This window comes from Rhea americana, unplaced genomic scaffold (assembly GCF_003343005.1).
Source record: "Rhea americana isolate MKP2758 unplaced genomic scaffold, rheAme1 scaffold_10, whole genome shotgun sequence".
Classification (NCBI taxonomy): domain Eukaryota; kingdom Metazoa; phylum Chordata; class Aves; order Rheiformes; family Rheidae; genus Rhea; species Rhea americana.
Window position 1 is genome coordinate 10041259 of NW_028185039.1, and position 14128 is coordinate 10055386.

At 35.4% G+C, this 14128-nt stretch overlaps 1 protein-coding gene across 6 annotated transcripts in view; it reads right to left on the reverse strand.

The window, feature by feature from the left end:
- RBFOX1 (RNA binding fox-1 homolog 1) overlaps window positions 1–14128 on the reverse strand; it is a 259878-nt gene that overhangs the window by 2303 nt on the left and 243447 nt on the right. The gene's annotated exons all lie outside the window — the stretch shown is intronic.

The following is a 14128-nucleotide window of genomic DNA, read 5'->3' on the forward strand; positions in this document are numbered from 1 at the left end:
GCCTTTCTCCTTACTTTGAAATATACAGCCTTGTTGCACAGTCCGAGTCTGAGTACCGTTATCCCTAGTGAGATGTACACGTTAACAAGCCAGGTTTCATTTAATATGTCTAATATTGTCCCACAACAAAGATATTTTATTTGTCACATGTAATAGTGAAGCCAGCCTTGAAACCATTGTGGTAGCTTGCATACAAGGGCTAGTGTGTTACCCTAAATAATCTTTAATAACTCACTTGATATCTTTCTGAAAAACCATTATTTTTCACTTCATGGGGACGGTAATCCCAGACTGACCTCATTCTTTATAACTATCTTATTTTCTAGATACAAAAACAAACTTACTTTTTTGAAAACTGGACAGATGTCCGATTTTAAATCATGCATTTGCTCCTCCGTAAGTGGAATCTCATTAAATAATCCTAAGTAATCAGCTGAGGGAAAACTGAGAAAGTATTGTTTATGTGGCATACTCAAACCTATAGTATCCGCCATAGGAATGGCAAGAAGGTAGGTCCAAACTACCTGAACGAGACCTTCCCATCCACCCAGTCAAATGTGCAAGGAAGGAACATGAACTGCTGTAGAAAAGAGAGTCTTTACTTTCTATCCCACTGAACCAACATTTGCACGTGTATGAGGGATTCATTGTGTACGGAAATTCTAGTAGATCACTTTCTGGGACAACCATGTTCTCTAAAAGCAAGTGGCTACAGCACTGAAAAGGCAGGGGTGTTATAAAAATTCCTCTTACTCCGTGGCCAACCTCAGGGTCACAGATTTGCAGAAGTTACGTGCTTTTCCCATTTCACAAAGACACAAACACACATCTTGATGAAAAAGGTAGAAGAAACTTCAACCAGTACAAACATCAAAGTGTAAGCTGGCTGGTAAGAGAGTAGTGTGAGGAGGTCATTTTCTCCAGCAACACAGTGCTGTCACTGCAGTCCTCGCATTGCTGCTAMTGTATAGTCTGAAACCGTGAGTCTCATACAGCTGTACACAGTGAYTGAGCTGTATTGGTCCTGCTTGATGCTGAACTTCTTTTTATACTGGCTATCAAGAAGGATCAATTTTTTTCCGAACGCAAGTTTGCCTCCTGTTTTCACAATGTTGAGCGACGTTGAGAGTCACGTTTTCACACTAGCATGTTCTGGCTTGGTTCTTGGACACTTGCATCCCCAGCTCACATCACAGGGAGGTCTCACGCCTGCCTGAACCCTCTTGGCAACCGCAGTCTGGAGAACATAAAGTGAGCAACTACTCTCCTTTTCCCCATCCCAAGCTTAAAGGTTTAAAATTGAATGTTTCCATGAAATCTTACGTGAGTATTAAAATGCAGAAATGTTACTACATTAACTATATTGTGGCATCTATCCTTAAATCTTTATGATTTCTAATCCAATTACTGCCTTAATTTCCATGGGCAGACTTCTTACTACTTTTAACAAAAAACTTGTGCAAATACCAAGTGTAGCTTATGTTCCTGTAAAGTAGTCTACAGCAAAATCTGGATGTTGCACTATGAAGTATCACAGCAGTGGATGAATACCTTTAATTGTCCTGCCTCTGTACATTCAACTTTCTACTAAAGAGTAATATGTAGAAAGGATTTAATCCATTAAAACCATGAAAGTAGCAGAAATTCAAGAATGTAGGCTGTATTTCTTACCCCAAAGATTTAGATCTGGGCAAAGAAGGCCTGACAGCTATAGAATAGGTGGGGGAAGAAGGGGAAGAAGAACGGTGGGCAATCATTTTAATCTCAAGATCTTAAGGTTAGATTCAAGAAAACATGTATAGAGAATCTGTATAAATCACATTAATTACTCTTGTGCACCAGATATAGTGGTGAACAAAGGATTAAATTTGTATATTTAAACACTTCATTTCTGGGAATGTAAACACTTCATATCTGGGAAAATTATCTGAGGCAGGTAACGGTAGAGTAASCAGGCAGTTCCCACTGAGAAAAGGAAAAATTGCTCAGGTGAGCCTGTCTTGGGTAAACGCCTCTTGACGACCCTTTGAGTTGAGAAGGCAGCAGAAGACTCTGACCCTGACCCCAAGCTGGAGCCTCTCTGGTTGGAAGAACTTCCATAAACCATATCTCAATACTAGCATGCAAACCTTACAATATCGGGAGGTTTAAAATACTTAGCTTTGATAGTAGCCGTAAGAGAATCTTGTCTGACTTGTCCATTTACATTCAAGTGAAAAAGGCACCTTATTTTTCTCTGTGTGCCCACTTTCAAGGTCTGAGAACCCATTTAAAACCTCATTATAATTTTAGTTCTCTCAAGTCAAATCTCATTCTAACAGCAAGAAAACACCAAAAAAGGGAAAAGGATTAGTTTAAAGCCAGACTAGCTTCCAACACTATAAATTCCTTCACATTCCTAGTAACATGGAGGATGACTTAAATGTACTACTACTATTACACAATAGTAGCGTTAATGTCATGTCTATTATTTTGAAAGCCATGGGAATCGGTTTATTTTCAAATGTGCTGATTTTTGGATTAACCAGCAGCACTGCAATACTGAACAAGGACTGCAAGTTTAAATCCGTAAGAATGACCTTAGTTTTGGTCCAGCGCTAGCAGGCCGCCAGCCGCGCCGGGGCTGACTCCTGACTCAGGGAGTTCCTGCGCCCGTCCGGCCGTGCTGCTCCGTGTCTCCTGTTCCAGGGCTGCCCTTGGACGCCACGCCACGTCCCATTCCTACGGCACCACTTGCCAGGTAACAGCGCCCCACAAAATCAGCAACGGCGTGGGTCAGCCCTGGCAAGGGAGTAAGTGGCCCTAAATGCACAGGCCACTTGTAAGCAGGAAGGAACAAGCCCAAATACGTAGTGCCCGGGTTTTATTAAATTGGTACGGTATTTAACTGAACTACTGAAGTGACAAGCATGCTTGTAACACCGATGTAACAAAACAAGTTGCTAATAGCATTATATTTTACAGAAATCTAGAGAGCTAYGAGGAAAATATGCGTAAGTACAACACATTAAGCAATTTCAAAATGGAGAAAAGATGACTGTTGCAACATAGTATTTACTTCCACGTMCGTTTTTATTACTCGTTTGCTAAAGCACAGATAACTTACTGCCAGTGGTTTATATCAAGTTTTTTCATCCTACTGTATAAACTGATATTTCTCTCTTGAAATGAGAGGGCAGTGAAGTAATCCTAATATGAAAACCATCACCTAGGCAAATAACTGCTCCTTAGAACAACGTTTTACATTTCTAATACGATAATAATTAAGTTTGTATTGTAACATTAATATAAATTAGTCTTTTAGAATTAGTAATGCTCATATTCTTGTTAAAATAAGAAATACTCCTAATTCATTCTTTTACAGGATCTTGGAATCCCACCTGTAAATGTAAAATAATATAAAATATAAAAAGTATTATTCAAAAGCTACTGTAAAAGAGTATAAAATTAAATTGCAAAATTCTCATTCTTGCAACCTTCTAGATACACTTAATGTATGTAGGTACAAGCATGGGAGAATGTATTTCCAAAGGGGAGAGAATCCAAGCTCAGATATTATCTGGGAAAAAATGCATTGAAATTCCTCTGTGATGAATAGACTTTTTTTTCTCCTCAGGGTGACCTCTACTTTCAGGATATGATGGGTTTATTATGATTAATAAATTTCATTTCCACAGAGGAAAGGAACAGTGTCAGCTTAAACCTAAAGCAAGTAGGTTTCTTTTTAAATGCTAATTTTTAAACACGCCCTTGCATGACACAAAATTTAGAAGCTCACAAGGTTAGCAGAATAGATTTTGCTTTCCATTCTGAAAATAGCAGGAAGGATTTAAACTATACTGCCATACTGAAAATCAGTAAGCGAGTGCAGTCACTTAGCCACTTATTCATTTAGTCGGTATTATGCCAGCAGGCTAATTTCTCAATAGAATTAGTAGCGTTTAAATGTTTTGTGACCATTTACACTGGAAATGATCACCCTAGATAAACAATTTACTCAAATTTAGGACATGCAAATGGCAAAGTATTTTGAATAGATTAATAGTCAATGTGACTATTCGTATATTTTACGGACTGTAAAATCAATTCATCAATGCCTATATGTGAACTCACAAATTCTTGTCTCAAGAACACATCTGATGAGCAATGCGTGATGCCTCAGTAATGGAAATCAGGTAAGTTCCAGCAATTTTAAACTTTGTCTGGAACAGGACATAACAAGAAAAAACAAAATGTCCACTAGCATTTTTTTTTACCCTACTTGCACTCACTCACTGCTAAATAGCTAGACCAACACATTGCTGGGAAATGTTTAGGAAAAATTCAGCATAGCAATGCTAACATCTCTAAACATAGCTGCAAACTATTCACCTATGGCTCAATGTTGGAATCTTCATATGCTCATCTCTACTCAGACTAAGTTTCAATTTACTCAATGATTTTTTTTTCAGCACAGGGTTTGGAAGTGCTTAAATACTAAGCAAAAGTATAATCTGTAGTCCACTGTGGAAACAGAAAAGAGAATTAAAAATGGTAATTGGTTGYGAGATATTTGTTTTAGTAAGGCCTTTTAAATTGAACCTCACTCTTTAAATCACCTTTGGTAACTAYTGCTGAAATTCCTAAACATAGAAAAAGCACATCCTTCTCTCATCTTAATTATCTTTTTAAGATTTAAATTCTTTGGTAATGTGGCTATATTTCCATATGTATTTAGGACAGTCAGTGGAGCTCTGATACTTACTGGAGACATTTGGAAGCTGCTTAATAATATGTACTATAAGGCTTAACAATAACAAAAATAAGGGAAAATTCATAGTACAGAATGTGAAAGAAATTTTCTTCAAGTGATTTGAGAAGTATAAAATGAGAATTTAAAACATGAATTTATTTAGTAATCTAATGCTTGTATCTTTCTGATTATTATCATTTCCCCTCATTTTTTAAAGTCTAAATACTGCTGGAAGAACTACAGAAAAGGATGAACCTGTTTTTTAAGAAATATTAAAAAAAGTTAAAAATTTGGTAGTACTGCCGCTAACAGTCAAGAAAAATTAAACTGGAAAACAATATAACAACATAAGTCTATGTTTTTATCACTTGTTACTTGCCACATTAGAAGTAAACTGCATCCATCACTAGGAAGCTCTTATTTCTAACTTTTCCACAATATAACCCATTCCTTACTATCTTTGATTATAACCAAACAATCAAATTTTAAACTTACCGCTTCTTCAAACCTGTATGTGTGGAGTCCTCAGCTAGAATAATTTTCAATTACTGAAATTATTTTATGGATTATTACTAAATTTTACAAAGAAGCAACCGAATGAGTTGGACTTGGCTAGGTGACAGAAAATGGAATATAATGAAGAGTGATTTGGTACTCGTACCCTAACTGTTCGCCTACGAAATGGGTGCTCTAGTAGGATGTGCCTCTTGCTGTTCACAGGTGACATGGAAAAGGCAATACGAATCTTTTACGTCTGATCTTCATGCAGAATTGCAATTTCTTTTTTTAAGTGAAAATTTTAGTGAGGAACAGGAAGGAATACTAGGAAAGCACTGGCAGTCTGGCTTTATCCAGATAAATGACTGCAGTAACTACCCACCCAGGACTTGCTCCTGGGCACATGACTGTGATGATATCAAGGACCGGCAGCACCCTTCGGAGGCCTGCTGTCACCCACTGCGTGGTTGGTCAGCATCGCGATCTCACTGCCAGTGCGTCAAGACTCTACAGTGGTGGCCGACCTTCTGCTTAAGCATCGTGACTACAGAAGATGGTATCTGAGGATCGTGCCCAACCTCACAACAAGGCATGTGCAATTAAACCTTTTCAATTAATTTGGATATTAATACCAACCAACTTAGAGGCAACAAGTCTCTAAATATCTCAGAAGGCAATCAGGAATGGAGTTTACTGTAAGACCAAGTAAAATGACTGAAGGAGGCTCATAAAAATACTTCCTATTCATTTTCCTTGATTGTAAAGGTTAAGAATGCTAAAATGCAAAGTTTTAAAGGCACAATATCAAACACTAAGATCGTTCTACAAGGGAAGAGCATAAAATATTCCTTTGCATATCATTTTCCTCTTTTACTACTGATAATGGTTTACAGATTGATATGGGGAGAAGAAAATGACTTGGGAAGATATAGTATAGACAGACATTGTGCAATCAAGTAGTGAAATATCCAGGTATAAGGCAGTGCTAAACTCCTATATATTCCGAAGGTCAAGAGGTATTTCCCGTTAGCACAACATTAATATTTCTAGGCTTTCGCACAGCCCAAGAAACTTGACCACAGTCTATCATATGAATAGGGCAATAACAAAAGATTTCCATGAAAGGATCATCACAAATTGATGAAATATTAAAAAGCAGTCTATACTTCTACCTTCTGGTGGGAACTAAAAAAGAACCATAATAAGCCTATTCAGAATTTTCTCTGCCCAGAAAAGAATTCCAGATTCTGGACTACTTATGTCTTAATGTCACATCTGCATTTGGCTGATTGAGCTTTACTTGCTAACGGATGGGCATGTTTTGCAGAAATTTCAGTCACTGGCATTCAGATCTGAGCTTGATTTTTATTCCCATATTCCAGTCTGTGGCTTCTTTTTAAATTTGTTACATGTTTACAGCATCCAGAGTTGAGCCGCCACCTTGTTAAACATACTTAATTAAATATGACAGGTATTGGCTGATTTGCAGAAATATAAAAGTGCTACAAACCGCAGCACAAGCGATTGCCGTCTTGAGCTGGTGCTGAYTCAGCGCTGGGGAGCAACGCCAGGGACAGACCTGGCCTGGAAACTCTCCAGTGTTCACTCATGGCTGCTTGGGCTTGCTAACGGTCAAATGCAGCTTCCCCACAAGTGTGGGGATGTCATTTGATGTCTGGTTAAAAAGCTAACATAATTGCATGCTAGCAACAACATTTTTCTGTTTAATTTCTACATCAGAAAGTTAGATTTTATCTACATACCAAAATAATAATAATAATAATAATAATAATAATAATAATAATAATAATAATAATAGTAATAATAAAAAACCGCTGGGTGGCATCTAAAAAAGAGCTGTATTTCAATGAAAAAATAAATATTTCTCTAATTTGTAAAGCATTTTTCTATTAAGTATTACTATTACATTTTGAGGCAATAACACTTGAATAAATTCTCATCGAGTTCAATAACATATATAGTGCGTACTTTGCATATTACATTTAGTCTTTTGTGCTTTTATGTAAAGTTCTGTAGTACACAATAATATCTCTTTTTGTTTAGTATTTTTAAAGTAATATGATAATCTCAAGGTAGTAAAATTTAGGTTTGTAAAATTCATGTACTTGTACACAATCGTGCACACACCCGCAGAGACAGTACACTTACAGGTGTACTATTTTCATTCTATCAGAGAAAAATGTCCAGTTGCTTCACTAAAAAAAAAAACAGGGTACCGAAGATGCACACATGCTTATATACACTTGTTGAGGGCAAATACAGATTATTCACTATTTCCGTTATCAAAGTAGCTTCACATTGCAAATCCTCCATTTACAAATCACAGCACCTCAGCTTTACTTAATCTTGTCATGTTGTCACATTTGACTAGCCATGCGAACTGACCTAGAACTGTAAGCACTGGGAAGGCAAGCTGTCAAGGAGATAATGACAAAGACGCCAAGAAGGGCTGCCAGTGTTTTCACTGGGTGAGGGAGAGGAATTAATCAAACTTCACACAAGAAGCGCAGAGGATGATCGGTGTTTACTGATTTTTATCAGCTGATCCAGTAGTTGAACATCTTACCATGCAACTACCAAGAGCAGTAAAAGCAGTAACAAATACTGTTCCACATAAGCTATACACAACTATTTACAGCTGCAGTAAATGGAAGTGTAAACTGCCAACATAAAGGACACTTGAATTTATTGAAGACATTTAATAATGTGCATTAGTACATCATTTCCTAGTCTTTCCAGAGAAAAAACTTCAGTATCTGCTATTTTTCACAGGGAAAAGCAGTAAAGGCTTAAATAAATACTAGCACAAAGACCTTATAGATGCTCCTTCATCTTCATCTTTGAATTTATCTGATTAGTGGAAGAGCATAATGCAATAATAAAATCATCTTGYACAAAATGGTTATTTTCCCAGCCAAATTGCTTCATGAAATAAAGTCAAACCCATAGGCAGCAGTACTAAAATGAAAGAACCTCTCACAACTGAACATATGTCTTTACACATAATTCAAAAAGGCTGATGGAAGCATCTCTGAAACAACATTTTTCTAAAGTAGCTAGGATTATATGTACTTCTTGGAAATTCCTTTCAAAGAGGGTAATCTAATCAGTATCTTGTACCAGACACCTGAATAAGTCAACAAGATGTATGCAAGCATGTATGGCAAAATTTGACTAGACACAATTACTTATGTATCATTGCAGAGGTAGGATATATCAGGCATCTTACCACCCTAGGCACTTTGTCCARTATTAATTTGCTTTTAAATAAGTATCTCCATATCTTACTATTGTTCCATGAATTAAATCTGTGCTAGTGTTAGAGCTGATAGGCTAACGATGGTGTACAGGAAAACTGCAATGACTTGTGCAATTGCCCCGATCAAAAATTGCAAATATTCTCTTCAAACTATTTTGRTATTACAAGCTCCAATATTTGCTTCCTTAGTTTGCCTGCTTTTATGGTATGTGTTTTCTAGATTTGAAAATTAAATCTTTCAGAATGTTTAATCTGTTTTGGAAACTGTATCTTTCACCAAATGGTGGTCAATAACTTAATCTAGGATTGTCAACTTTTAAAGCTCTTTAATGCATTTCTTTCACACAAACACAATCCTGCCTMCTGGGAATGACTCTGCTCAAAAATGTAAATAAGGTCAGTCACAACTGGACAGATGTTACACCTACTTCCACCACACTCCATTCCAAATTCAAGTCTATATTTACACTTGCCTGTTTCTCTTTATCCAAAAATCATAAACATATACACTGAGTGGGGAGGAGAAAGAAATAATATCAGTAATGTGACCCCATTGGATTTTTCTGTTCCTAGATAGCAGTTAGGTAACAGTTAAAAAATGAAGGAAGAAAATAAAGAGTAGTATAAATCTGAAATAATGATCCTGTCCCATTTATAACACAAAAACTATAAAATGTAGTATGTAGGTACATCCTAATGCACTGGGAAAAGATAGAAGAAAATAATCCTTTCTTTAAGAGCTATACATTTTGATCTTACAAGATCTAAAAGAAAAAAAAAATAAAGCTCTGATTTGAAAAATGCATTAAAAATGCTAACGATGTAAAATAAGTACTGCCCTGTATTTATTTGTAATAAATAAACTAGAAATTCTGGATCTCATTCTGACTTTCAAAGAGCCTAATATGGCAAGATGCCAATTGCTCCCACTACCCAGAAGCCTCAGGATGAATTCCCTCCTAATAAAACCATCGTCAGAGATGTGCTGGAGGAAATTCTTCAGAGATCCTTGTTAAAATTCCAGCATCAAACTAAAACGAGGTTTCAGATAATTTCCCTACCTCTGTTCTAGTTCAGCTCTCTTTATATACTGTTTAATCATGCCTGCCAGAACAGATCTAGCCCAGAAGCACATAACTTTTTTTCTGAAGAGTAATTATTTTTAACCTCGGAATGCACTGAATTCAGTGAGGAGCAAAACATTTTAAAATTTCCCATGGAAGGATCCCTCTGTYAGATACTGGCATATCATTTCTTTATACACAAGAATAGATGCACATGCATAAATACAAATGTGTATATGCACACACAATCCATTCATTTACACATATTCATTTCTTCAAGATAATTTAATTCCCAAATCAAAAAGAAAAAAATGTCATGCAGCTGAGGGTTAAGTGTCCTCTGATAGGAACRGCAGTGCATTAGGAAGAAATGAGTGAATGTTACCATCAGAATCACCCAAACCCTCCCATTTCCATTTGATGCTAAAATTCCAAYCAAAAGTTGACTTGTTATATTAGTATTTGAAATCTATACACACACACATTCTTTAAAATAAAATGATAAAAACACACATATACTCACATTTCAAACAGAGAATGTCATATATTATCAATAACTTCACTTTATACCAATCTTACAAAAACACTTGAATCAGTGTAATGGAGTTTAGGAGCACTACTAGCAAACAGAACAGTATTGTAAGTGTTTTGCATGCATCTGAAAAACCACAGGAAGAAGTTTAAGTGGGGTGTATAGATATATACAGATACACACACACACACACACACACACAGAGCTTGTATTAAAACACAAAGTATCAATTAATAAATTAGTTGAAAAGTCAACCTATTGATTTGTTAGACTAAATGTAACTTTCACAACTTGTAGCACATGGAAATATGGGCCAGAGTGTTTTTATACAGACAAAAGTCCTTTTAATTCTAAAACTAAAAATTTGGGTATGAAAGAAATACAAGATACAGGCTTTCATTAGTTTGCTCCTTTAGATCATGTAAGAGAAAAATGCACCTACAGTCAACTACTATTGATAAGTTTATCACATGATTGAAAACATAACTAACCAAAGATACTTTACTACTGAACCAGTTCAACAGAGGTAACCTAATCGTAAACCGAAATGTTTTATTAAACACACACAGAGATCCGTTTTATTCTATGTGAAGTTCACTGAATTTACTGATAAACAAGAGTGCTGTATTTTTGACTGAAATGCTAAAGTAGTGATATATGGAATATGTATACAGTCCTGGACACTTAAATTCTCTCTGTCCTGAAGAAAAGAAATGTCTTTATTACAGAAAAAAAAGTATTGTTTAGAAGGGTTAACTCTGTAAAACAGGAAACTGCTTTCAGGACAAGAAAAATCTTGAAGACTCCACGTCTATCTCTAGAATTCGTAAGTTTTAAAAAATTACTAAAATCAGTTTCTTTATACTTACTTAAGAAGGCCTAGATTTATAAGTCAGTAGTCTCCCTACCACGGCTCACTATAATCCAGAGCAGAGCGTGAAGAGGAAAGAAGACATACTCTCTTTTTAGGCACAGGTGAAATAAGAATGCCAAATCCAAGTCTAGTGAGATCAAGAAAGAGTCATATGTTGTCTTCTCAACATGTACTCTGTTACTGATTCTGAAACTCTGAACTCTGAAAAAGTGATGTTAAATCAGGTTTTGTAACAGAAGAGCTTTTCAGATTACCTCCAAAAACACTATGGCTAGCATACAGACTATTTCAATTTTAGCATATTTCAGCTTTTACTATTGTCTTCTTTTTCATAAATACATGTTCTTTACTTGTTTCTATGCAGTATACTATGACATAAAGAGCAAACGCTTCAATTCTTATTTATTCCACCCAATATAAAACTGTCCATAAATAAGAGCTTCTTAATATCAACATTTTGTGTCAGACTGTATATCCTTTCATCTTTCAGTATACACAGCTCCCATGAACTCAGCTGTTATTTTGCATAACATTATTGGTAGAATATGGCCCAGCACTTTTACTATTTATTTGGGCTTTTGGTTTCTTACATAGCATCAAATATCATCCTTACCTGAATTAAAGCTAAGATTGTTCAAACTAGTATATTTGAAAGACAGAATATCCCTTGACATATTCAATATACTTACAAATACCATTAATAAATACCATATAAAAACATAGTTCATTCTTCTGTACCCATGGCTTACAACATGATAGTATAGTAGCAAAGCAGGTGAGGCCTTTTACTTACTAGAGGGTGATCCTCTGAAGACACAGCCCCTCTTTCCCACTATCTCATCCATAGGATAGACTTTGTGAGTGCTTTAGGGTCTGTAGTACCCTTGTGGGCAATATTTGCCCCCAAAGAGTTGGAAAAAAACCATCATTAAATCTATAGCACTTACAATGTCCTACATATATCTAAGCCTTTGTTCTTTTCATTAGTTCATTAGTGCTTTGGCTTTTTAAAGTTACAGTTTTGACTGTACTGCCCAGTAAGTTTTTATTAGAAGGTTTAACATATCCTTAGTTTTCTAGGCCAAGTAATACTTAAACTGGAAATAAAACAACAAAGTCAGCAAAATAACCTAAAGTCTTTTATATGGCAGAATCTAAAGGCTAAAGCTATAAATTAATGAAACTATTCCAAAGATTTATATTATGGACTTTCCTATGCTTTCTCTTACGATTAAATGCAGCATGTGAAAAAGGATATTGAGACCTGGATGGATGCATCAAGAAGTATCAATGATTGTTACCTGCAGAGGTGTTACAAGAAATTTCATCTGCTGCAACGAAGACGAATTGATTTCTGCAAGAGAAGATAAAATTCACAATACTGCTTGCTGACTGGGAAATGTGCTAGCTGCCAATTGACTTGATGTTTACAGATGGGGTAGGGTAAGGGTGCTTAATTTTAATGAATGTAGCAAGAAAAAGTGTTGACGTATTTCAGTACTACAGAGTTTATAAGGATCATGAGGTAGACATGCTGGGATCTTTTAAATGAAATAATGGTGACATTTGGATATGGACTATGTACAAACTCTTGCATTGGAAGCTTCATGTTTAGTGTTACAGATATGTCATGCTAAAATATATTTATAAAGGCTAATAAAAAAATCAAACAGTATTTATACTGATATATAAAGGGCACTAATACAAAGTATGTAAAAAACCTGTATTTTTGAAAAAAATTGCAATTTACTTAGTACAGCTTAAAGGAGGATACTGAAAGTCATACTTATTATATTTCTAATATGATTTCAAACAGAAAATTAATTTTCTGCTATTTATAAAAATATGACACAGTATATTCTCATATACTGTCATTTAAATACGTGCAAAAGTTTTTTGCAGAATCTTAAAATAATAAGCTAGAGAAATTAGAAATTTGATATAAACCTTCTCTTGCAAAATTCTTTTTTCCACAGGTAATATAGAAAGAGAAATGCTAAATATACTAGTATTTCAAAATGCAGAAAGCTCCATTATGGCACAAATCCTGTTTTGTAATTTCTAAAGGCAAAACAAACAGGATTCGGGTTAGTGAAAACCGTGTTTGAGAATTAACATCGAATTCTTCCTTTATATGCACATACACAGGTTTCTTGGATGATGTCTGTGTTGTGTAGGATTAATGAAGAACCTGTCTGAAGCTTTAACACGTAGGTGCTGTTTTATTCCGAATTGCAGGTACCTTCTGCAGCCTGCACTGCTAAGCAATGTGAAAAACAGCATTTTTAGATTGTGCACAGCTTTAATGCAAGAGTCTACAGAAAGAGAACTAGGTCTAGTTTGTACTAAGGACACCTGGAAAACCCTGTTCTGCAGTATGATCAAAACCCTGTCAAGCACGAAGTACTCTGAAGCTCCCACTGAAAACCATTTAGTTCAGGGGCAAACATCTCTCGGAGTAATAGAACCTTGAAGGCTTAAGCCCTAAGAGAACAAAATCTATTTCTATTACTTYACCTGCAATAAACTAAATATATTTTAAATTCTTGTTAAAAACCTGTGAACCTTGTTATTTAAAAGTTCACATCTGGGGAGGAATGGGGTAGGGACAAGATTTCGTTAAGATCAAAAGTAGAATTAGCTTATTCTTTTCGTTACTCTATCTCAGRGATTTTACTATCTCAGAGATTTTAACTCCTGCATTTTATTATGAATGGACTTAGTGATCAAAAGGTATATATTTTTTAAYCTAATTCTCCTGTTCTCAACCGGATGAACAGATTGGTAATTTTCTTCTTTGTCAATTAACAATTTAACAAACTAATGATATTCATCTTGCACACAATGCTAAGATGGATTTAAAAAACTGMAGGGGTACAAATTAAAACAAGCTGAAGGGTTATGAATTTAGCATTATAAATACAAAGCTATTCTATATTTCAYAGATAGTATAATTTGTCACTACTTTTACTCACACTACCTCTAGTGGTAATACTGTGTTCAGTGTTCAGCATTAGCACCTTTTGTGATAATAGGAAGGCCTACTTACAGAAGACCTCAGAACACTAACTTGTATTTGTCTTTTCTTGGAACATTTCCCACCACATGTTACTGAAACTGCTTTAAAATATCACTTTTTAAAAAAAAA